Here is a 27,264-nt window from a genome sequence, read left to right as displayed (position 1 = left end):
AATCAGATTTACGTTCAAATCCCCCTGTGGGTGGGGGCGGTAGAATAACACCCACGGTATCCCCTGCCTGTCGTAAGAGGCGACTAAAAGGGGCCCCAGGGGCCCTGAACTTTGGAGCGTGGGTTGGCGACCACGGGGCCCTTAGCTGAGTCCTGGCATTGCTTCCACTTACTTGTGCCGAGCTCCTCACTTCCATCTATCCTATCCGACCTCCCTTGGTCAGCTCTTGTTCTTTTCCGACCCCGACGCTATTAGGTTTGCGAGGGCTAGGGAGTCTTTCATTTTCACGCCCTTCGTGGCCCTTGTCTTCCTTTGACCGACACCTTCATTTTTCGAAGTGTCGGAAGCCTTCCATTTTTCTCTCTGATTAGTGTTATATAGAGGATGGTTGCCCAGTTGTACTTCCTCTTAAAACAATAATCACCACCACCAATCACCGCCTTACGTTCAAAACGTTTAAAACGTCGCCGGGCCATCTCCGTAGTAACTTTCCATAGTTAGTCATCGGCACTTGGAATTTCACATGACTGTCACTGATATTTCTCTTATTTTGCTCCGTAATCCAAAAATCAGAACGAAAACATTTATAAACAATATTCTAAAAAAAGTGTTGTATTGAGCAATTTTCTGGTAAGACCAAGCTTACAAAAATACGCCGCGTTTTATGTTTCAAGCTCCCTCTGAAAGCTCCCTGTTGGTGAATTTGTTTGTACAACATATAGCGAACATCCTACTCAGCCTTATACAGTAAAGAAATACAAAGTTTCAAGAAAATTCACTTGTCTATTTTTCCATGATGCTGAACAGACAAACAGACAGACAAACTGGACTGAACCAGTCAAGGGCCATGATTTGTCCTATGTGGTGTAAAAAAACCAAGCACCAGATGATGTTCAAAATGTAGACAGAAAGACGATTTTACATACTGTTTATAGATGGTGATCAATAATATGAACTGGTTATGAGATAACACAACATCCTAGTTCACAATTTTTTGTAAATTAGACGCACAATATTGCGAACTGCCAACAGTTTTTAAGTTGAAGTGTACATAATGTGATTTATTATGTACGTCACGTTTCATGTACAAACAGTAATGAACAGAGATAATTCTCTATTCAATGTTACATTTTTCGTGAAATCATCGTAAGAGATGGACCCACACTCGATATTTGCGAATGTTTTGATTCCGGTGGACATTATACTTCCTTTCTGTAATTGTAGTGGTTTTATTATTTTACTAATTGGCGCACAAATATTTTTCCAACTTTAAAAAGACTCGAACTTATCGTTGCCAAATGCAGATAAATTCGAATGCAGTGGTATTGAGTGGAAACTCGCTTGCTAGTCTACCTCAGAGTATTATAAAGTTCGATCAATGGTGGTGTAGAAATGTAACCCTCTATTCTCGGTATCCATTTCACTTGCTATCAAGGGGATGTGAATTGTACCAGCAGAGCTCAGAAATTCTGAGTATCTCTGTAAGTATTGTACTATAACTACTAGAAAATGTACCCATGTTTCGCTACGGTGTTTTATAGTGCTGGGCAAAATAGTTGTTTTTAGACAAAGGTTGTCGCCAAAACCGTTCTATAAAACGGTTGCAAAATAACGTACTTCTGCCGGTGTGTATACAAATGAGCTAGTCCATCAACCGCGGCAACATCTCACGTCTGTCCTTGTACCGGCCATCCAGTGATGCATATCATTCTATCCAATAAAAATACAAACTGGTATTATTGACGTATTTCACAGTCATACAGCATAACCACCTTGCAAAGCAAAGTCACCTCCGTACAGGCCATGAAGGCCCTTGGAGGAGTGGAAGGTAAAGGCTTCCACCATTGTTAACCTCGGCACGTGATGGGGTAGAGTGGTTAGCTTTACGCCCGGCCGCCTTTGCACCCAGGAATTAACCTGGTACTCATTTCTGGTGTAGGCTGAGTGAATCTCAGGGCTATATGCACCTCCGGAAGTGGAAATCTCGTTTCTTAAATTGTACGACTTCCTGACGGGGATTCGAACCCATGTCCTTCCGGGCGAACCGCATAACCACCCAGAGCTGAGAAAAAGTTGCCGTGAAAAAATGATTACATTTTTCTTGGGAACATAAAATTCTGAAATCTATCAGTAATATATAAAACATTCCATTGTATATTGTGTTAAAATTTGGATTCAGTCACATCACGTATTTTTGAGAAATCATCATAACAAATGCACTATTTGCAACTTTTGGTGTACGTTCATCACCTAAATCTTCAAACCCTATTGTTGTCAACGCCATATTCGCGGAGTACATTAAACAGGGTTTACGAAAATGTTTACTGGACGGTTTGACCGGCGATGTTGGAGAATCATCAGGTTCCAGATCTGTTCCACGCACGATCGATGCGGTCGAAAGCCCGCCTGGTATTCACCGATTTTGTGTTCTGTCTGGTGTTCCAATCTAGTAAGGAGGGCGCGTGAAAGCACTCTGTATGCAATTGGAAGAACTGAGATGCCTCGGTAATTATTTGGATTCGTCTTGTCGCCCTTTTTGTGTAATGGGTGGTTCAAGGCAGTTATTATTATTAATCTCCCTGTGCATGGGAGTGGTAGAATACACCCACGGTATCCCCTAGCTATCTTAACCCTCTACTGCATACTGTTGCCATTAGGCAACAAATAACTTTTCACCTGTGCAAATGGATAAATATTATAGACAGAGGTAGTTTTACGGCACACCTTCAACTGTACAGTCAATTAAACACATATCCCAGTGATGCCTTGTTTTATTATTATTATTATTATTATTATTATTATTATTATTATATTATTATATATTATTATTATTATTATTATTATTATTATTATTATTATTATTATTATATATATACATAACATAAGACAAAACAGCCCTTCCATCCCGTCAACATCCACGCGAACCAACCACCGTTTATTTTACGTGGTCCCTCCCCATCATATTACCACAGGCTTCAGGAGTACCTCTGGCTCAACCTCAAAGACATTACCGACCTACGGTCGTGCAAGTATACTTGCGCCCTGCAATACGTACCCATGGCCAGTAGGCAGTAATGTTCGGTCTTTGAATGTTAAAAGCTTAGCGTAAAATCGCCCAGGTTTCAGTATGGTTTACCTATCTCGAGAGATAGGTGTTTGTGTTATGCCGATACCGGTGTCTCTTCGAGACTCCTCTGTCGGCCTTTAATGTTAGTTATGCAGTTGTGTGTATTGTTAGTATATTTGATTTGTTTGTTGTGTGTTAATTCTCAGTATATTGATAATATTAATAGTATATGATAGTAACGTATTGTTGTTGAATGTATGTGTGTGTGTGTGTGTGCATGCATGCATGCATGTTGCGGACACCCATCCAGTGGGTGACCACTCCCGATGTTGCTTAACTGTTTGTGCGTAAAATCGTGGAAAATCGTATATATATTCCAATATGGCAATCCACATCACATACGAGTGTTAAGCTATTAGGCCCAGTTAAGAATTGCTGGTATATCTAAACCACTGAGCGTATGTTGAACATTAAAGCTTTAAATTTTCTTCACCATACGGAAACGAAAAATAATTCATGCAGTAGAGGGTTAAGAGGTGACTAAAAAGGGAACTCTAAAGATTGGAGTATCGGCTGACCTCCATAGTTCTCCTGGCTGAGAGTGGCATTGCTTCCGCTTACATGTATCATTCTCCTCGTATTCATCTTTCCTACTTGGCCTCTATTGGTCAACTCTTGTTCTCTTCCAACCACGCCGTTATTAGGTTTCAAAGGTTTAAGGAATATTTTATTTTCACGTCCTTCGCTGACCTTTCCTTTTTTCTGCCGATATCTTCATTCCTGGTACCTCCGTGGCTCAGGCGGCAGCGTGTTGGTCTCTCACCGCTTGATAGCTTGGTTAAAATCCCGGTCACTCCACGTGAGATTTGAGCTGGACAAAGGGGAGGTGGGGCAGGTTTTTCTCCGGGTACTCCTGTTTTCCCTGTCATCTTGCATTCCAGCAACACTCTCCATTAATATTTCATTTTATCTGTCAGTCATTTATCATTGCCCCAGAGGAGTGTGACCGGCTTCGGCAGCCGGCACAATTCCTATCCTCGCTGCTAGATGGGGGCTCCATTCGTCCCATTGCTGACCCGATCGAATGACTGGAAACAGGCTGTGGATTTTCATCTTCATTCCTCGAAATGTTGGACATCTTCTATTTTCCTTCTGATTAGTGTAAATAGAAGATAACTGCCCAATTACGCTTTCCCTTAAAGACAGTAATTACCATCGCTACCTAATATCTGTATATTTACAAAACACAAGGCTGATTTTTGTTACATCGATTTTGAGAGAACGGATGAACTAATTGGCATCGTAAAGCAATCTGATGAAAGCTCTCGGCCTGTAGATTTGCAGTGTCTTTAAAATCATAAAAATTTCTTGCTGTATATTTTTAAATTATGAAAGAAAAATGTAGCATTCCGATTGGCTAATGTGTTCGCCAGTACTTCAAACTCGTCTTAAACGTGAGAGCGCTGAGCAGCAGGCACGATAGTGGAGATGGAAGGGGAGTGGGCATGCATGCGCACTCAGTGTCTTACTGGTCAGCTGTACTTCGTGGATAGGAATAGCGGCTGTTTTGTTGCCCAGCTATTGAACACTACACATTACATTCAAAATACCTCTAAATTTGAATGAGAATTCGGTGTCTGGTTTAAAATGAAATTCCAAAGCAGCTGGCCATATCTGATCAGCACGGCTCAATATGAGATATACTGCAGTGACAAATAGTCATTCAGTAATGTGTGTGAATCGTCTTCTAAAAAGTATCATAGGTAACGACTTTCCAATCATTCTGGTGGGAAAAATTATTGTTCTTGGGAGAGATTTCATACAGGTTTTACATTTATTGCCACATGCTTACCACCAAAAAATATTTATTTATTTATAATTGTATTAAGTAATATCCTTTTTGAACCTTTTTCAAAATACGCCACTTAAACTTAACTTACATAAAATATGCGGACAAAACCACGAAAACAAATGGACTTCACTGAGAAATCGGTAACGGAGACTGCCCCTCTGCAGATAGTGACGGATCAAATGTTAATGAACAACCAGCGAAAATTTTAGCACATGATGATATTGTAATTGAAATTTATAGCAAAACGTTCAGTTCTGCGAAAGATATAATCTTCTCGAAAGGTGACATTCTTAATTAATTCATTAAAAGTCATTTGGCTTATACCCGGTAATTGAAAACCATACACTAGCGTCAACAAATTAGTACCGAAGATGAAATCTAGCTACTTCAATTTTCTAAATAATTCTTGTATTCCTTGGAATTAAGAATATGTGGATGCAAACCTTATTCTAAAACCTGGAGCCATAGTTATGCTTCTTAAAAATTGGAACGTTTTTCAACGGTTCCTAAACGAAACCAGATTAGGGCCTGATTCTAAGAAGTACGTACGAAAATCGTTTGGAAATTTGGATAGAAAGCTCCGATCCCTCTAAATGACTTAACAATATCCGATAAAACACTTCTGTTTTCTTTCAAGAGGCACCAATTTCCAATTCGCTTGGCATTTTGTATTATGATCAATAAACCTCAAGGGTCGTGAAGGTCTTTGTTTACCTCAGCCAGTTTTCAGCCGTGGCGAGTTAAATGTTGCAGTGTCAAAAGGGCGATATTTTAAAGTTACAATAGTGCCGAAAGATACAAGGTTTGAGGTACAAGGAATGCACCGAACAAAGGGCTGTGTGGTTTGAATCACGTAGCTATCGGCTTGCATTCGGGAGGTGGGAGGTTCGAACCCCACTGCCGACAGTCCGGAAGATGGTACTTCCGTGGTTTCCCATTTTCACATCAGGCAAACTTCAAACTTCTAGTCATTTCCTATCCCAGCGTCGCCGTAAGACTTACAGTATATGTTACGGTGTGACGTAAAGGAAACTGTAAAAAATATAAAGTACAGGGAATGTCGTACATAAGGAAATACTTCAATAAATATTTACCCCATTGAAGTCATGCCTTGACGGGTTTCAACTTCTTCTTCTTCTTCTTCTTCTTCTTCTGCTTCTTCTTCTTCTTCTTCTCATCTAGTCATTCCATGAGATTTTAATAAATGGGACAGTTTGGGAATTAACATAAAGGAATCTGAGACAACTGTTAAAATAGATTATATGGAATTGCCATGAAATCAGACAATAGGCAATACATACAATATAATACAAAGTTAATTTGAAAGAACCTTTAATTATACAAATTGTTGCATTCGAATCCCACCGTTGGCAGTCTGAAGATTGTTATCCGTGGTTTCCAATTTTTACACCAAGCAAATGCTGGGGCTGTACCTTAATTAAGCCCACGGTCACTACCTTCCTCCCCCTGTGGGTGGCGGCGCTAGAATAACACTCACGGTATTCCCTGCCTGTCGTAAGAGGCGACTAAAGGGGGCCTCAGGGGCTCTCAACTTGGGAGCGTGGGTTGGTGACCACGGGGCCCTTAACTGAGTCCTGGCATTGCTTCCACTTACTTTTGCCAGGCTCCTCACTTTCATCTATCCTATCCGACCTTTGTTGGTCAACTGTTTTTCTTTTCCGACTCTGACGGTATTAGAGCACTCGAGGGCTAGGGAGTCTTTAATTTTTACGCCCTTCGTGGCCCTTGTCTTCCTTTGGCCGATACCTTCATTTTTCGAAGTGTCGGATCCTTTCCACTTTTTCTCTCCGATTAGTGTTATATGGAGGATGGTTGCCCAGTTGCACTTCGTCTTAAAACAATAATCACCACCACTACCTTCCCAATCCTAGCCCTTTTCCATCCTTGCTTCACGAGAAATCTTCAGTGTGTTAGTGCGATGTTGAACCGCTAGAAAAAAAGAAGAAAATGAAAAAATCTTCATAAATGCTAGTAGGGGCAGGGCGACAGTGTAAGGGTGTTGAATTCGCCTCTCCTCTGCACTTCAAATCATTGTGTAGTAATTCGTTTCGAATTTTACGTACAGACATTGTCACCGACGGTCGGATGTAGAGACGTCGTTGTAAACAAACACAGTTTGCCTGCCTGCTGCAGGGGCTTTCAGTGTTGGGTAAGCTGTTCCTCAACTAGCATCATCCGTATGTGCCACCTTATCTCGGAGATACGTGGTTTGAATGTGCGCCATTGCGCTCCTCTGTCGGCGTTTACGTGGGTATGTGCGTTTTTAGGTGTTTATGGAGTTTTGATAGTTCAATGCAGTTCTAATAATTTTAAGATGCGTTTTTAGTGTGCTTTTGTTGTTTGTGATTAATCGATAGTTGCCCTCGAATCGTTTTGTCCGATGACTAGGCTGGCACAGCGACCAACACGATTCGGCATGTGGCAGGTCTGAATGGTCGCTCGTCCAGGCACTGGCCACGCCCAAAGTTGCTTTTGGATTTGCAGCGGGACTGTACTGATTGGTTATGAACAGTGATTGTATTATATAAATTAATGGAATTTAAATGTGTAATACTAGTGTACTATGCATTTTCGGCATTTCGCATTGTACGCGCCTCGGCAACCACCTATCGTTTTGATGCTTCAAGGTAGTGTGCAATTTTCAGTATTTGAATGCAGCTTATTGTTTGAAGGAAGAAGGCAGTGTTTGGTATTTGCCGTAAGAGTGAGTGGGATTCTTGTCTTAGTATTAGAGATTTGAAATTTCTAGGTGCTTGGCGTGATATTTGGCGGGGATGAGTTTCTTGGTTACAAGGTCTCGGCTATTCAATGCACCGAGGTGGCCCTGTTGTTGGGAGATGGGGAGAGTTTTAAATTTTCTGGTTAGGGCTAAGTTTTGGATTTTGAAAGGGAAGGCTTGGGGTCGGGAATTGGAGGGCGAGGTACCTCGGGGCTGGTGGGTCCGGCACAAATCAAGCAGATCCCGCGAACGTCTTCACTCACGGCACATCTAGTATGGTTCCAATGTTTTCGTAAGTCTACAAGCACTGAACCAGGGAGAGAATGCGCTGTTGCCAGTAACACCGCCCACTACACCAGGCAGGCGAACCTGTGTTTGTTTACATCGTTGACCACCCCTAATGATGTCTGTACCTGCCTGACACGGATGTGCTCCGTATTATGGCGGTTTCTACTATTTCATCGTAAGGTCTTGGAAGGAGCAACTTAGCCTGGGCCCAGCTGCGAGTGACGTCACCGAATTAGGGTGGATATTCTTCGTCTTAACATTGGCCCGGAGGTGCAGAGTCGGTTTTTCGCATCGCAGAGCGCAATTGGGTCTATAAAATTACTCATCTAGGTGTAAGCTGCCGCATTTTAAATCCTACTTAATCATACCCAGCTATTGTTGGTAAGGTGTTCCACATAGGTATGGACTTCAAAATTGCACATTGTACCGGTGCCAGTTTCATGTGCAGCACGTCTGATTGGGCTGTACATCCGGAGGTGTCTCTCCAATACTTTTTCATATATTGAGTGATAACCATTCGCCCCTGTTTGTGTCCTTCATTACGTGAGTTGGTGCTTAATTGGTGATCAACATTGTGATCCATACAGCGGGACTGGACGTACCATAGTGCTGTCTCTTGGATTCAAGATGGATTGGCGTGTGGCGGTCACATAGCACCGCGAAACAGACATTTACGTGAAACAGCTCAAGTTCTGTGCAATGTTTCACCATGAGCTACTTTCACACAATGAGATAATCCTATCAGATCCACATTGCAACTGCTGCTAGCTGGAGAAGTTGCATGAAGCCTTGTTTTTAGAAGTAATGAACAGCAAGTGTGCTGTGTTAACCTAGACACGACGAGAATTTATGTATCCGGTCTACCGCTGAAACTTACAAACAATTGCTGCTTTCAGCATTGTCAGGGATGGATGACTTCTTTACCTCCCAGCTGGACCACTCCTACTTGAAATGGCTAGAAGGACGGATTTAAGTCTTGGGAACAAAGAAGTGTTTGATGCTCTTATGACAAAAACGTTTAATAATAATGTTATTGGCTTTACGTGCCAGTAAATCTACCGACAAAAGGCTGACGTATTTAAACACCTTCAAATACCACCAGACTGAGCCAGGATCGAACCTGCCAAGTTGGAATCAGATGGCCAGCGCCTCAACCATCTGAGCCACTCAGGAAACAAACAAACAAACAAACAAACAAACAAACAAACAAACAAACAAACAAACAAACAAACACACAAACAAACAAACACACAAACAAACAAACAAACAAAGAAAACAAACAAAAACCCACACACTTTTTCTTTAAAACATAGAATAGAGTCACTTAATTGCACGCTGTCTGGAGAACACGTTACTGATAATACAGTACTTACAGCTAACTTGGGATTACTGATGAGTGACCTGAGATAGAATGGAAATACGATTAGCCAATGGAACAAACCTCTCCAATCTCCTTATTTCCACATATCTCCTACCCAGTTCCCAAATTCTTCACTTAAGCTTTAATCCGCCTGACTCTCCTGGACAGAGAGAAGGTGTTACGTTCTAGGTGGCCCGCCTCCCCCTTCAGGGGAGGAATGAAAACATTTAGTAGTAGTAGTAGTACCTTTTTCCGCCTTTCAAAATTACGACTGCTTCTACGGAATTTGAACTCATAATCTTGGGATCTAGAAGTCTACACTTGGCCACTGATCCACTAGATGATCATATCACCTCACGTCTCCTTACACCACTTCAGCAATAACAATGAAGAGACATAGGAGGTCCGAAACCGGCAAAACAGCAGTTAAAGTGTGAACATCTTGTAATTTTTAAAAGTAAAATTACGTTACGTCCCTGTATCCTGTCAGCTTGCATTCGGGAGGTAGTGGGTTCGAACCCTACTGTCGGCAGCAGCCTCTAAGATGGTTGACCGTGGTTTCCCATTTTCACACCAGGCAAATGACAGGGTAACGGTCACTTCCTTCCCACTCCTAGCCCTTTTATCCCATCGTCGCCATAAAACCCATCTGACCGGGCGAGTTGGCCGTGCGCGTAGAGGCGCGCGGCTGTGAGCTTGCATCCGGGAGATAGTAGGTTCGAATCCCACTATCGGCAGCCCTGAAGATGGTTTTCCGTGGTTTCCCATTTTCGCACCAGGCAAATGCTGGGGCTGTACCTTAATTAAGGCCACGGCCGCTTCCTTCCAACTCCTAGGCCTTTCCTATCCCATCGTCGCCATAAGACCTATCTGTGTCGGTGCGACGTAAAGCCGCTAGCAAAAAAAAAAAAAACCCATCTGTGTCGGTGCGACGTAAAACAAATCTTATCTTAGTATATATAAAAATGGATGTATGTGTGTAAATGACACATCTCCTCCTAAAGCACTGGAGCAATTTCAATCAAATTTTGAACACTTATTATTTGCTATCTGGAGACGAGCACTGTGGGGGTAAGCCACCTCTAGCCCCCTTAGGGATGGGGGTTAGTGGGGTCAGGTAAAAAAATAATCGAAAATAGCGTCGAATCCATAGTTTTGGGGGTCGCCGAGGTAAATATAGACACTCCCGATTTTTTAAAAGTCAAATTTCTGCTCCCATTTGGGTGGGGGGGCGAGGGGGGACTGATATATAAAATTAAACGAAATTAGTGTCGAATACATAGTTTTCGGGGTCGTCGAGTTGAATTGTACACTCCGGATTTTGAGTATTAGGAGACAAACCACGTGGGGGTAAGACAGCTCAGGAAACCTTAGGGGCGGGGGGCAAAGGGGGTCAGATATACAAATTAACGAAAATAGTATCGAATCCATACTTTTCGGGATCGCTGAGATGAATAGTGGTACTCCGGATTTTTTAAAGTCCAAATTCAGCCCCCTTTTGGGTGGGGGCGAGGAGGGAGTGATATATAAACGAAAATAGTGTCGAATACATAGTTTTCGGGGTCGCCGAGGTGAATTGTACACTTCGGATTTTTAGTATCAGGAGATAAACCACGTGGGGGTAAGGCATCACAGGAACCCTTAGGGGCGGGGGGTGGGTGAGGGGGTCAGATATACAAATTAACGAAAATAGTGTCGAATCCATACTTTTCGTGGTCGTTGAGATGAATAGTGACACTCTGGATTTTTTATTAGTCCAAGTTCAGTCCCCTTACGAGTGGGGGCGAGGCGGGTATAATACATCAAATTAAACGAAAATAGTGTCGAATACATAGTTTTCGGGGTCGCCGAGGTGAATTGTACACTTCGGATTTTTAGGATCAGGAGACAAACCACATGGGGGCAGGACACCCCAGGAACCCTTAGGGGCGGGGGGGGGGGAAGACTGAGATATAAAAATAATCGAAAGTAGTGTCGAATCCATACTTTTCGGGGTCGCTGAGATGAATAATGGCACTCCGGAATTTTTTAAAGTTCATCCCCCTTCGTGGTGGGTGACAATGGGAGAGTGATATATAAATAAACGAAAATAATATTGAATCCATACTTGTCGGGGTCGCAGAGATGAAAGGTGAGAACTCGGATATTTTACAAGTCCAAGTTCATCCCCCCTTCTGGTGGAGGTGAGGGGCATTCAGATTTTGAAATAATCGAAAATGGTGTCGAAGCCGTAGTTTTCGGGGTCGCTGAGATGAATAGTAACACTCCCGATTTTTAAAACTCAAAGTTTAACGCCCTTTAGGGGGGTGGGGGAGTGAGATATATCGAATATACTGCCTAATCCATAGTTTTCCGGGTCGCTGAGATGAATAGTAAGATTTCGGATGTTTAAAGTCCAACTTCAACCCCCTTTGGCATAGAGGGTGAGAAAGGGTGAAAAAATAAATTGTCAAAAATGCCCAAGGTGATAGACGTTTGTATATTCCAGTATTACTTTCACGTATGACTTACTACCTGGAAAACATACTGTGAGAGTAAGACGCCCCTATAACCACTACGGAAGAAATCAGTTTGGCGCGATCAATATATACTGTACTATATATAAATGAAGGCGTAAAAATGAAAACAGACGTGAGTTAATGAGACCATTCTAGGCATCCTAGAAACTTAAAACTTGGTACCAGACAACGTGATGACTTCAGGATCCCTAGAAAAATCTAAAATTCTCACAATTCTCTGAGAGGGACACGTTGGGAGTTTCAAATCTGCATAAGAACACAGTCGGTGATATTTATCCAGAACGATAACCTTTAGGTTTCATGGGCTTAACAGTTTCGTGAAAGTCCTAATTGTTAACCCCCTCCCCCATCTCAAGATGGCAGCACAATCTCCCAGACGAGTTAGAAAATTGAAATTTGGCAAAATTATAGCTTTTAGCCTGTAATCGACGGAAAATTTTCAAGATGTTTAAACATTTTATTTTTTACTCCCGGAAAATATCGAAATATGGAGGCAATTTTAATGACAGTGCAGACCTTCCATTCGAGGTATTTGGTGGCTAAACGGTAAGTCGTATCACAAAACGGATGGCACAATTTCTGTTCAATTTGGAGTGGTCTACAACTTTGGTCCTATGACTTTTTGTCGTATCTCTATCCCTTATGTTAAATTCGGCTCTATTTCTGGATTTACCTAAATTTGTACACGTGTAGTTGATGGTTTGATTCACTTATGGGAAAGATCGGATCATCAAATTCTACATGAATAATGGCCCACCCAGCCAAATTCTATGTTTGAAGCTGTCGTATAAGTATCTGAAAAGTAATTCACTGTGTGAAAACCTTACACAAATTTCACCCTATTCTATGTTTCTAAAATAATCTTGCCTTTAAATAGATGAAATACGAGGAAATATCATAGGACCAGCCATTTAGATCGCTAAATGAGGCCAGAGGCGTCTTTTCGTACAATCCGTTTTTCAATATGAATGCACCGTTTATCAGCAGTTATTCTGTAAATGAAGGTGAACATGCATATACTTCCGTATGTCGATCTACATTTATTAATTTAAGTCGATCTGTAGCGATCTAGAAGGGGGTGTGTCTTACATTGTAATTAATACTTCACAAATCAATAGTGAGTCTCAGCAGGAGGGCGTCTGCTGTTGTAATCAGTACACCCCGCATCGACTTTAACTAGCAATAGGAATGGGATAGTTCTCCAACGCCTGTGTACCATTGTAATGTATAATTTCCTTCTCGATTTGACTACCAGAAAGCAAGGGAGCGTGCATTAAAAAAAACCTCTTTTACCTGATTCTCTTTATCATTAGGTGTAGGTTCTCCCGATTATAAACAAATTTACCCATCAAAATGTGACTGACGTTACGCATAGTGAATTGCGGCAGACAAGTGGACCTGTCGTTATCATCACAACTCTGCAACTCGCACTTTACATTGGAAACAACGTATGCGGACCTCCCTATGCTTTTTCTCGGATAACGCCAAGAGACATGCAATTAAAAAAAATCTTTTTCACTTCATATACAGCAATTTACTTCGATATCCGTATACATTGCAGAATACCGTAGCGAAGCACGGATACATTTGCTAGTTGTACATAAAATACAATATTAAGAGCGTCCCTGAATCAAATGCGTGTTGCAGACTGTACAAGATACAGCTGCTAGAGTTATGTACGCGAAAGGTCTCCTGTGTATTGTAATAAGAAGAATTTTTTATATCGATACGTATGGTTATCCCTTGGTTCCATTTTCTGACAAAGGGTAGGGGATGAGGTGAGATTAAAATCTACGGCAAGATTTCACGGCTTATTGCCCTTCATGACGCTAACCTTAATTGAGCAGATAATTTACCATAGTTTTATTTTCATATCATTATCCGTTAAACTTCCAGGGTTGGCTTTTCACCATGACCCAGCAAGCGATCCTACTTCTAGCGCCTCAAGGGCAGTGTCCTGGAGCACGAGATTTTGGGTTGGGATACAACTGAGGAGGAGGACCAGTACCTTGCCCTGGATTCTTCACCGGGTATATAGGGGCCTTGTGGGGGCTGGGAAGATTGGTACGGATAGGAAAGGATGGAAGAGGGAAGGAAGCGGCCGTGGCCTTAATTAAGGTACAGCCCCAGCATTTGCCTGGTGTGAAAATGGGAAACCACGGACAACCATCTTCAGGGCTGCCGACAGTGGGGTTCGAACCCACTATCTCCCGATTACTGGATACTGGCCGCACTTAAGCGACTGCAGCTATCGAGCTCGGTGGGAAGGAAGCGGCCGTGGCCTCAAGTTAGGTACCATCCTTGTATTTGCCTGGAGGAGAAGTGAGAAACCACGGAAAAATACTTCGAGGATGACTGAGGTGGGAATCGAACATTCCTCTACTGAGTTGATCTTCCCAGGTTGAGTGGACCCCATTCCAACCCCCATGCCAAGTTTCAAATTTCGTGGCAGAGCCGGGAATCGAACCAGGGCCTCCGGGGGTGGCAGCTAATCACACTAACCACTACATCTCAGAAGCGGACTATCGTTTCATTTATTCATTTACATTTTCTTTTGCTCAATTTTTACCAGTTATCATAATTTTATTGAATGAAGTGGAAGTAAGAGATGTATAATTAACAATATCGTTCTATTTGTCGTTTGTTTTTACAAGAGGTCACCACTGTAGGCTCATGTTTGCTACGCTACCGTAGGTGTCTTTTTAATTTTGTGTGTGTAGTATTCTCTCGCTATGGCCCCAAGGGGCTCTTAGCTTGGGAGCGTGGGTTGGTGACCACGGGGCCCTCTGCTGAGTCCTGGCACTGTTTCCACTTACTTGTGCCAGGCTCCTCACGTTCATCTATCCTATCCGACCTCCCTTGATCAACTCTTGTTCTTTTCCGACCCAGACGGTATTAGAGCACTCGAGGCCTAGGGAGTCTTTCATTTTCACGCCTTTCGTGGCTCTTGCCTTTGTTTGGCCGATACCTTCATTTTTCGAAGTGTCGGATCCCTACCATTTTTCCTCTCTGATTAGTGTTTATAGATGATGGTTGCCCAGTTGTACTTCCTCTTAAAACAATAATCACCACCACCATCACCTCTCTCCCTATCAAGATGGGGTATGATGGGTGTCCTAGAAGGCGACTCCCTTTCTCAGGCCAGAAGACGTGTTGCGGTGATTTCAGGTGCGGTGGAGTGTAAGGAGGGAGTGACTGTGACCTATAAGAGGAACTGTCTCTGAATTTGTCTGGATGTGAGAACGGGAAACCACAGAAAACCATTCTCAGGACATCCCACGGTGAAGTTTGAACCCACTCCCCTCCCGAATGCAAAGTTGCACCATAACGATCTGCTCGGTTATGGACATCTCATTCATTCTGCAGATGTATTTTTCGTCTTTTAACTACTACTAGTACATTATCTTAGAACCCGTGTCCTTATGTGTTAAGTCTTCTCCACTTTGTACTACGGTGAGGAGGCTTGGACAATCACGGCCGTAATAATTAAACGGTTAAATGCCTCTGAGCACTGGTGTTCCATGCCTTTGCTGGCAGGACCTAGTGTTTACAGTGCACTATGTCTTCTGGTATAGGCTAGAGCAATTTTGTTACTTTCATAGATCTGTCTCTGTCTTATCCTTGGCTTTGACAATATGAAAGTGACTGAGGTATGAGCGATGCTAGTACTGCCAATCCTTATGCAGCCAGTACCTGCTATGAATGGTGTGAAAATGTTGCTCATAGGGTCGGTTGGTGTATGCATTTCAGTGGGCTTGGCAGACTGATATGTAATAGCAACTCTGGCTCGGTGAGGAAAGCAACGGGAAACTACCTCACTCCTCATTACCCTAGTACGCCTCTTCAGTGATGCCTAGGCCATCTATGACAGCTGATGGCAGAGCTGTTGAGGATCCCACCAACGGTATCGCTGACGGACTGAACATACATACATACTGGTGTTCTCGTCGTATGCTCAGACTATCTTGGTTGTATCAGGTGGTTTGTAGCGCATGAGAAAACAATAAGTAACATAGACCATCAAACAAAAGAAGACAGCATACTTTGGCCACATTATGAGTAACGAGAAATACCACCTCCAACAACTCGTACTTCAAGGAAATGTAATTTTAAAAATATTTGGTATTCGGCAAGTAGTCGTGCAGCCATCAAAACATCATGTACAAATATATAAAATACATACCATATATAAAATAACACTATACTTAAAATACACTAATGTTCTTAAACACCTTGAAAGACTACAGATAGGGAGTTCATATTCACAGAACATGTGCATTAATATTTTCTGAAGAAATGATTAGCATTTGAACCTCAGGTTCAAGGTCCACATCGATATTTCGGCGCACCACACCGACTGGTAAAATGTGCCTGCGACTCTCGTTGTCGTTATAAACCGAAGGTAATGGATCAGTGCGACTTGAGCAGACGTGCAGGATCGTATCGTCAAATGGGTGAGTTTGAAAGAGGGCGCATTATTGGTATGAGACAACGTGATGCATCAATCCGTGAAATTGCCGCTCGTGTGGGACGAAGTGTGTCGGCGGTGCAACGGGTGTGTACAGAATGATTCACAGAAGGCCATAGAATACCATCCCCCCCCCCCCCCCGAGAAGATCGACACCTCATCCGAATGGCATTGCGGGACAGATCTGCGTCCTCCTCGGCTCTGGCGCAACAGTGGAACAGTGTAACACATCGTACACTATCAGAAGTGACAGTTCGTCCCTTTTTATTACGGTCTGGTCGTCCACTTCTCCGCCTACCTTTTACTAATGCGCTTAAACATGCTAGATTGTAATGGTGTATGGAACGACGTAATTGGGGACAGGAATGGCAGACGATAGTGTTCTCGTGCGAATCCAGGTTCTGTTTGTTTGAAAATGATGGCCGCATTTTGGTTCGCCGCAGATAGGGGGAGAGGCATCACATTGACTCCATTCGCACAAGACATACTCGCCAATGCAAGGCCTTATGGTGTGGGGTGCTATTGGGTACAACCACAAATCACAGTTGGTGCATGTCCAGGGCACTCTGACCAGTTTGACCTACGTGAATGACATCCTGCGACCTGTAGCCATACCCTTCCTGCACGACTTCCCAGACACCATATTTCAGCAGGACAATGCGCGACCTGTTGCTGCATGAACATTTGCCTTCTTATTGCCACGGGATGTCAGACTGTTGTCCTGGCCCGTCCGATCACCGGACTTGTCACCAATCGATAATGTGTGGGATATGGTGAAACGACGGGTTCGGCGCTGTGACCCAATGCCAGCCTCAAAAGATGAACTGTGGAACCAGGTGAATGCAGTATGGATGGCTATACCCCAGGACCCGATTCGCACCTTAAACGCGCCGATGCTATCACGCATGGAACAAGTTATCAGTGCCCATGGAGGACCTAGTGCCTACTAGGCAACAAGACACATGCTGAACCTAGGTGTCTGAAATGCTAATCGTTTGTGCAGAATATACCAACGTCCTGTGAATATGAACTTCCTATCTCTAGTCTTTCAAGGTGTTCTGTGTTTTATGTACAGGCAACAGATGAAATAATGAGATTATTATTTCATCTTGTCCTAATACCAAGGAAATACAACTCATTTTATTCGCTTCACAACACACACAAAATTATCTTCGGTGATAAATGTCTCATTTATATCTTCAGATCAGTCATATGTAAAAATTGGGCATGTGCTAGGTAAATGCTGTTATTAGTTCTTAGCAAACGTAGTATACGGGTAAGAAAAGAGATATGAAGAAGGGCCAGTTTTTCATATAACACACTTTATGCATATCGACATACACTGCATCCGAGAATGTGTTTAGGATCGGCAATTTCCTCTTGGTGCTTGTCGCACATAGGAGAATCCACTGCTCTAATCCAATGAAGTTGATTTGTGTAGCAGCCATGCCCGAGGCGGGTGCAATTGATGGACGTAAGGTGTTCCCTACTAAAGACGAAATGTGTCAAACCAGGATCTTGTTGGAAAGTGAGGCTGATCTCCTCGTTATGTTCCAGCTATTCGAGTAATCATTGTGAGATTCGCTTCGGAGTAATGATATGAAGTCCGTATGATAGGTTCCATCTGATATGCTTTGCTTTGCTAGTTGATCAACTATTTCTTTATGCTCTATGCCAGCGTGTCCTCTCAGCCAGAGGAACTTTATATCGATGCCGATGATGTCTGCTCTGTATGGCATTTGCAAAATGTTAGAGAGTTAGTGATTGCCTTTTACGGTCCACTGTGAGGGTGTTGTAGTCGCTGTAGAACACTTTGGGCATCTGTAAGAATTAGTCGACGGTGCGTGAGCAATATCTCGAATCCCACAATTCTGTTCCTATCCATTATTTTCCTTAAAAACGGTCACGCTTCCCAACCACAAATGAATATGCTGTTCACCAGAAATATGTTCTTTGCTTTCACTTTTCTATGCCAATGTGTAAAGGAAAATGAACCTTATTTACTCATGCTGTAGGAATGTATATTTTCACGAAGTATTTTGCGTACTCCTTCAGTATAATGCACTTAAGGTTAATTTTCCTTTACACATTAGAACAGGATAATGAGCACAACGAACGTTGTTCTGATGGACTGGATACCCATGTGTGGCTGGAGGCGTGGCTAGTCTTAAAGAAGATAATAGATCGGAAGAGCATTGTGGGATACGAGGTATTGCTGGCACACTGTCGTAATATTGCTTGTGTATGCTGGGAAAGTCCAAAGATGATTGCAGCACGAACAGCGAGCATTTCTGCCTTAAATATGGACGTCTTCTGGGGGAAAGTAAATGGAAGAAGAGGCCTTTGGCGACGACGCATTTTCTGGTTAGAAAACTTCCGCCAGTGGTCTAGTTCGTCATTATTTAGAGTAGCCGTTTTAAGGGAGGCCTGGACCAGATTGACCGCCAACGTCCATTGACAATGTGGCACTTCCAGAAGTAGAAGAAGAAGTGCCAAATGTTTTCTTTCGTCGCATGAAGGGGGAAGTGGAGCTCTTAGACGGTGACGCATCTGTCAGGCCAGGAGATGTGTGGAGGAGGTGAGAGGGTTCGCGGCTGTGATCTGTCACGGCAGTCACCTTAGTGAACCTTAGCTTATTGATTATACATGTGTACATTTATAAAGTATGCCAAAAAGTCGTCAAATTTCACCACAAAACCTTCAATAATTTTTATGTTTACGGTCATATTTGAATTCTTCTGGTGTTTTCTGAGAGAGATCGTTGAGCCAAATCATTAGATACCGTAACTCACTCACCTCTGCGCCACATCTACATACCAAATTACACAAAGCGGCAAGAGACTTTCGATTGCCAAAATACTTTAATATGGCGGCCACTTTGTGGTGACGTCAGTGTATTACCATGGTCACGTCTTGTGTATTCATACTTCTACTTTAATGTAATAAACAAACCATTATTTCATGTGTAATAATTAATGAGTTAAAAATCACAGATTTTTGTTTCGTAAAAAGCGTTATATAGATTTTTTTGTCGAAACCCCTTGACCCTAATTTGAAAAAAAATGTTCGACATCAACACTTAGCTAAAGGAATCTATAATTTAATTTCCACCGGCTAAGCCCACTGCCACACCAGGGTGAAAAGCTAGGTATGGAGATTATGAAGCTTGGCTACGTAAGACAGGAAATCCATGTCCATGATCACATCATTAATGAAGAAAAGGTAAATTCGTTGTGTGAAAAATAATGGTAATTCTTTTTTCATTAACAAGTTGAGGAATACACTTCTTATTTGCTTGCGCACGTAAGTACTTGACAGCTCATATTTGTACCGTGTACTGCTTCATTCATTATTCACGACTGCATCTGTTCCTGTCTAGTGCCATTGTCTCGAATGCTATATCTCCTTTAAATCCTACACAACGTCTTTGTCTCAGTTATCACGTGATCTTTCGATTTCCTCCAGGCTCTTCTCACATATTTGTCTAATGTACTCCCTCCTTTCTTCGGCTGACTTGCTCAGATCATCTTAGCCGTGCATGTTTCACGACGGCAGGGAATTGTCATAGTCTTCAACATTTTCTCATTCTCCGTTATTTTAATGATCTCTTGGGCTCACGAATAATGAAGCGTGTGTAATAAAAGGGGAATTTTAAAATGTGACCTTAGAGAGTTGGCCGTGCGTTTAGGAGCGCGCAACTGTTAGTTGTATAGTGGGTTCGAACCTCATTGTCGGCAGCCCTGAAGATGGTTTTTCCGTGGTTTCCCATTTTCACACCAGGCAAATGCCTATCTCAAGCCATGTGCAGATTTAACAATACTGCCTCGCAAAGGCCATTTGAATTCGCCCGCGAAGTGATTTGATTTGCTAATTTCAGCAGCTGGTAAAATTACAACGTTGTGAGATATCAAATTATTTTTTCAAATTACTAATCAGTATGACCAACCCTCAAACGCCCATGTACCCGATTCACGTTATTTCCGTCCACCCTGTATGTGTTTTAAGACCATTAGAATGTGCTTTTCAACGTAAGCAGCAAATTGGGTCCGGTACAATAAATATGGCAAGGGAGAATCGAAAGGTTATAAAATAGAAACCATTGTTTGATTTTATGAGCATCTGATAGACCTGCAGTAAAATTCGGAACATTGTCAATATGGAAATACCTGTATGTGTGGATAATTCCGTGCATATTCAAATGCCTGTCTTCTATTAAATACTTCGATAATGGTCACTGATACCTTGTGTGAACGGTCATGGGAGTCCACTCAGCAACAGTTGAACAGTTGCTAAGTATTTACTGAACATTTGAATGAACAATTTGATACGGCAAGACGTTATCAACCAACGAGCATTTTTACCATGGAGGATGCAATTTTCATGTACGGTCTCCGTTCAACTTCACTTGGAGCACGACGGGCAAAACACGGACTTCCTTGTGCGTTGATAACTTACCACCAGTGCAGACAGACGGAAGGTTGCCATGACTTATGAAACGACTTCCGTACATTTCATCTTCCCTTTAGAACCTAAATGACCGGGCGAGTTGGCCGTGCGTGTAGAGGCGCGCGGCTGTGAGCTTGCATCCGGGAGATAGTAGGTTCGAATCCCACTATCGGCAGCCCTGAAAATGGTTTTCCGTGGTTTCCCATTTTCACACCAGGCAAATGCTGGGGCTGTACCTTAAGTAAGGCCACGGCCGCTTCCTTCCAACTCCTAGGCCTTTCCTACCCCATCGTCGCCATAAGACCTATCTGTGTCGGTGCGACGTAAAGCCCCTAGCAAAAAAAAAAAAAAAAGAACCTAAATGATGCAGTCGAATAACTGTTGGCTGCTATTCTTAGGATAGTGGGTTCTAATCCTGGCTGGTGTCGATGGAATCTGTGGGTGTTTAAATATATCAGCTCCGTGCTTTTGGCTTCCGTGCGTTAAATAACTCGTGGTGGACAAATTATGACTTCCTGATGCCTGTTAAGGTCACCGCCAGTTTGAAAGCACATTAATAATAATAATAATAATAATAATAATAATAATAATAATAATAATAATAATAATAATAATAAGACAAAAGTGCTTTTAGCAGCTGAGACAATAGCCAGAAAGAGTGTCTTGCAAATAAATAAAAAGGAATAATGTTTGAAAGGATATTCTGGTAAACAGAAAAGAAACAGTAAACGAATTTACATTCCACCTGAGACCTAAGAAAGAGTCATACGAAAAGTTTGAAAATATCTTAATCATGATTTTAGAAACTGAGAATGGCCTATGCATATTTCACAAGAATGACAGCAGCAGGGTTTTAGGAGAAGAGACATTTACAAGTTCGATGCGAGGAAGAAGTTCAAGTTCTAGAAAAATGTGCGGTCAAGAGAGAAGTCGTGGGGAAACAGACAGGTGTTTAGAATGGAGGTGAAGGATCTGTCGGAACAGAACCGAGAGTATTCTCGAAAGAATGAGCAAGTAAGCCAGTTAATGGAGTACTTAAAGAAAGACAAAATAAAGGGGAAAAAGAAGGGAGGTTTTTAATCGTAGTCCATAGAAGATTGAGATGAATACTAATAATGAAAATAAAAAAGTAATGGCGTATGGCTTTTAGTGCCGGGAGTGTCCGAGGATAAGTTCGGCTCGCCAGATGCAGTCTTTTGATTTGACTCCCATAGGCGACCTGCGCGTCGTGATGAGGAAGAAATAATGAGGACAGCACATACACCCAGCCCCCGTGCCAGCGAAATTAACCAATTAAGGTTAACATTTCCGACCCTGCCGGGAATCGAATCCGGGGACCCGGCGACCAAAGACCAGCACGCTAACCATTTAGCCATGGAGCTGGACAATACTAATAATAATAATAATAATAATAATGACAGATACTTGTGCTTCAGGAGTAATTGAAAAGCCCGTCCCTACGGGCTGAGAGAGCTGCACGAAGATCTATAGGAAGGAAGAATAACATCAGCTGAAATTCACGACACAAGAAAGTTCAGGTTTTGAGGGAATATCTGAAGAACCAGCCAAATTGAAAAACATACAGTATCATCATGCGTTGAGATAGCTAACGGACGTGCACTCGAAGCTGGCTACATGGAACTGCTGTAGTGCCAAAAGTTGAAACCTGTCATTCAGGATTACGGAAGGATCACTCGTTTTAGGTAAAGACTGCCAGATGAAGACCCACTGTGAGGACAAGAGACTTTTGTAAACAGCCAGTAGTTACTGAAGTGTTGTAATTTATTGCCAAGTATATAATGTGTATCAGAGCTCTTCCATTTTACCCTGTTTAGTGTTGAGAGGACGGTTACCTAGTTATACGTCCTCTTAAAACAAATACCATCTCCACCAACTTAACCAATCCACAAAAGAAGGGCACAGGTACTCTGATTTTCCCATAGTGGAACTCTGTCTCCTTTTATTAAGATTCTGATAGCCTCTCTGTCTTGTACCTTAATATAAGTGGTCAGGGTCTGTGTCGAAGCCACGGTTGCAGGTCTCTCAAGCGTAGAGTACATCACGTGGGTGGTGTTAGAAATAAGTGAATGCTCAAAATTTAATTCAACACATTGTTTTCCTCTTTTGCGAATGCTGTCTAATCATAATATTTCTAATATTTATTGATTCGATTACCTGTTCTTGAGTGTGATCGGGTGAATCTCCCTCTACAGCAGGGCCTCTCAGGGTGCATGCACTGTGCACGGTGCAAAAGATGACTTCGCTTGGTTGCCCAGAGTGCATACCCCCACTTCCCGATTTGGAGCAATAGCGCTGTCTCTATCTTTCCCCACGCCTGTCTCGCTCGCTCCCCCTGTCTCCCTCTTCCTCACTTGCTCCGTAGCGCTCCAAATCCGAGCCGAGTTGAGCCGAGCTTAGCCGAGTAGCCCAGAGACGAAGCGTTGGTCCGAGCCAAACCGAGTGGAACCGATGCACAGTGCACTGAGCTCTTGCGCCTCGATTTGCACGTGTGAGATTTTGGGCGTTTGAGAGGCCCTGCTCTACAGGGAACAGCAGACGTCCTCGGTTGCGACTTGTGGCGCACAGCCACCTCGAATTTCATACCTTGATTTTAAGCTTTCTTAAGCTCATTCTCGGATATTTTGGGATTGTTCTATTCATTTCAACTCATCCTTTCTTCTTGTTTCGGTTTGCGTAGGCTGGAACCGTGTTTAAATTAAGATTGTGACATATTTCCGAACCTAACACAAAGTTTACAACTATTTGACATTTTTTCACGTACCTAATCAAATATTGTTAATGATATCGATAGATTTCCCTCAGACAGAACGTGACAATTCATTGAATAATGTCGTGGTGCAATACTAGCCCAGGTAGCTTCCAGCCAGTCTATTGGCTATAACCTAAATGAATGGATGAGCAATATCGCAGCGTGCCTTCAGAATTATTGTAATCTTTTTTAGCAACAGGAGTTCAGCAAAACTCAGCTCAACAGGAATGTAACATATTTATGCCTGAGTAGTTTGGTATAATTTTTGTGTATTGTATGGGGGTGCTATTTTAGTTTACACGCTGTTTTTACCGTTCAATGTTTCTTCCAATTAGTATTTTATTAATGACATCCTGGAAAATAACTTCCAATGTGAATAATCCTGAATTCGTTGACTGGGAAAGTCATATATATCTACGATGAAGGAAGCTATTATGGTGGCGATGCAAGCAATTGCACCCAGTTTTCAAAGCGATCATGACATCGAAACGGAAGAATTTATTTTCGATAGGGAGGATAGATCGAGAGAGAAATTTTACCTCACCAGTCAAGTGCTATTCAGTTAGCCGCTGGTAAGTAGTGGAGGCTGTCACACGGGCGAATAAATCCCTATGATAGTTGTGAGTGGCGAGTGAGTCACGTGATCCAAACTCTTGAGTCGTGAGTGGCGAGTGAGCTGGAGGGACGTGTCACACTTGGCTAGTGACCAGACGTCTGGGGTGTTGTGCAGAAAGGGTATGGCTACAGGTCGCAGGATGTCATTCACGTAGGGCAAACTGGTTACAGTGCCCTGGACATGCACCAACTGTGATTTGTGGTTGTACCCAATAGCACCCCACACCATAAGGTCTTGAGCTGGCAATGTATGTCTTGTGCGAATGCGGTCGATGTGATGCCTCTCACCCTGTCTGCGGCGAACCGAAATGCGCCTATCATTTTCAAACAAACATAACCTCGATTCGTCCGATAAAACTATCGTCTGCCAATCCAGTCCTCAGTGACGTCGTTCCATACACCATTGCAGTCTAGCATGTTCGTGCACATTAGTCAACGGTAGGCTGAGAAGTGTACGACGCGCTGGTAACCGAGACCGTTATAAACGGCGACGGACTGTCACTCCTGGTAGTTTACGATGTGTTACACTGTTCCACTGTTGTGCCAGAGCCGAAGAGGACGCAGATCTGCCCTGCAGTACCATCCGGATGAGGTGTCGATCTTCTTGGGGGGTGGTCTAGGTGGGGTGACGAGACCCATCTCTTCGTGTTCTACGGCCTACTGTGAACCATTCGGTACACACCCGTTGCATTGACGACACACTTCGTCCCACACGAGCAGCAATTTTCCGGATGGATGCATCACGTTCTCTCATGTAAATTATGCGCCTTCTTTCAAACTAGTCATTTGACGGTACGGTTCTCACATACGTCGGGGTGGCATCCTACATGTCTGCTCAAGTCACACTGATCCATTACCTTCCCTTTATAGCGACAACGAGATCCGCAGGCACATTTTATCCGTCGGTGGTGGTGCGTCCAGATAGATAGATAGATAGATAGATAGATGTCTTTATTGGCCGACATGGTTCAAATGGTAATCACTTCTTCAAATATTCCAATGAACATGTCCTGTGAATATGAACTTGCTATCTCTAGTCTTTCAAGGTGTTCTAGTTTTCATGAACATGGGTGTATATGAACATTTATGATTATGAAGTCTCGAAGCTTACGTTACATATCGACGTAGCAAAAAACAAAAACAAAATATAAAAAACAAAACAAAACTCTTCACGTCCAGATAATTGAGCTCCGGATAACAGAGTTCCTACAGTATTCTGAACACTGTATCTATTCGATAAGTTGAAAGTAAAGTAATTAAAGTAAATTTGAAACGGCGTATGGCTTTTAGTGCCGGGAGGGTCCGAAGACAAGTTCGGCTCGCCAGGTCAAGGTCTTTTGAATTGACTTCCGTAGGCGATCTGCACGTCGTGATGGTGATGAAATGATGATGAAGACGACAAATAAACCCAGCCCCGTGCCAGGGGATTTAACCAATTATGATTAAAATCCCCGACTCTGCCAGGAATCGAACCCGGGCCCCTTATGATCAAAGTTCAGCACGCTAACAATTTAGCCATGGAGCTGGACATGCTGTAAAATGTTATAGCATAACAAACGGCAAAAATGTCGCGTTGAAAGATAAAATAAATTGTAGGAAATAGTTCCTTCAGAAAATAATATGTGAATGATGGCAGTCATAAATGGTAGTGCAGTTCTCAGTTTTCTGAACAAGTCCCCTGTATTTTTACAAGTTGTCGAGTTACAAGGCATGCATAGTATATCAATGTTTATAGTTCGTTATGAACCTGGGTGAGAAATAATTTCTCAAGCACTGTTTAAACCCTCAAAATATGCCAAAAATCCATAATACATTTCAATTCTGTGTTTCAAGTGGGAAATGACTTATTCAGATATTCTATATTCTAATTGGATACTGCTAAATTTTAATCACGTGTGTCCCGTTTTGTTCCTTCTTTTAGTCGGGAAAGTACTGAAATGTCCCTTTTTAATCGGTTTTGAAAATCTGATCACTATAGGCTAGTAACCAGGAGTGCTCGCTGCTAATTACTGGCAGCTAATCAACTAGCCTCGTGTGACACAGCCTTAACAGTAAGACAGCAAGTTGATCCAGTCAGCACAGAGCTGCAGTACATTACTGTCGAGTTTCCTGTCCTGGAAGTAACTGGAGACAGCATCCGTTCCTTGGTGTCTCTCAATGCCTGTATTACAAGGTCGAAGATTTCAGTGTTTCTTGATGAAACATTGGATTCTGTATTCATGCTCTGTCGCCAATGTATGTTCGTTATCAATGAAGAATAATCTTCTATTCGGAACTCGGTGACGCACTGTAATTCGCTATCACTTGAATGCACAGTTTTGTTCAATTCTGCGGAATAAATCATACCTCATATTTTTTCGTGGATCTACTACCCTCACGTCTGGTAGAGCTGTTAGTATTTGACTTTGCGATGATTTTGCAGGGTGCTAAATATTTCCATCGTTTCAGCATCAAATCAGAAAACTTGTGTAGAAGAATCTTTTGATAGACGATTTTAACCAAATCACTGGTTATTACCATTTCAAACGATCTACGGTACATTTTTTTGTTTAGAACCATCCTGTAGTATATTTATTTTTCAAAGAGGCGAACGCACGAATGAAAATGTGAATTGAATCTCTTTCACCAATTCTCTGTCAGCTTCACGGCTGAAAAACTCTGAAGAATTCGATTAGTTCCACAACTACGACTGATATTTTGTATCTCTCAGGCATTGTACAACAACAGAAATTGGAACAAATGTAGTGTTCTTCTTTATGTGGTGGGGGTTGAAATGATGAAAGAGAAAATCACATGAAATGTGAGCTGGGTGCTTTTGTTACTGCAGCAGCGGCACTTCAATGTCGAGACAAGAAGATAACATGAGAAATGAAGGTGGTATATATGCATAGGGAATTCAGGAAGTTGCCACCACACAGCGTATACATACATATCGTCTTTAAGATCAATTTTGATCATTTTTCTTTGTGTCTGTGAGCTGTCTTTCTGAAAGTAGAATTCAGACAGAAATATCGGAACTCTAATCGCTAAAAAAACCTCTCAAATTATATTCTGTTCCTTTCGGGGCCAGTAAAATCATCTTGTAGCTAAGAGCTATTTTCCTACGTTATATTCCGAATATGATCCCCACAGGAGTATA

The sequence above is a fragment of the Anabrus simplex genome, chromosome 9 (assembly GCF_040414725.1).
Source record: "Anabrus simplex isolate iqAnaSimp1 chromosome 9, ASM4041472v1, whole genome shotgun sequence".
NCBI classification, from domain to species: Eukaryota; Metazoa; Arthropoda; class Insecta; order Orthoptera; family Tettigoniidae; genus Anabrus; species Anabrus simplex.
This window is presented reverse-complemented; position numbering follows the sequence as displayed.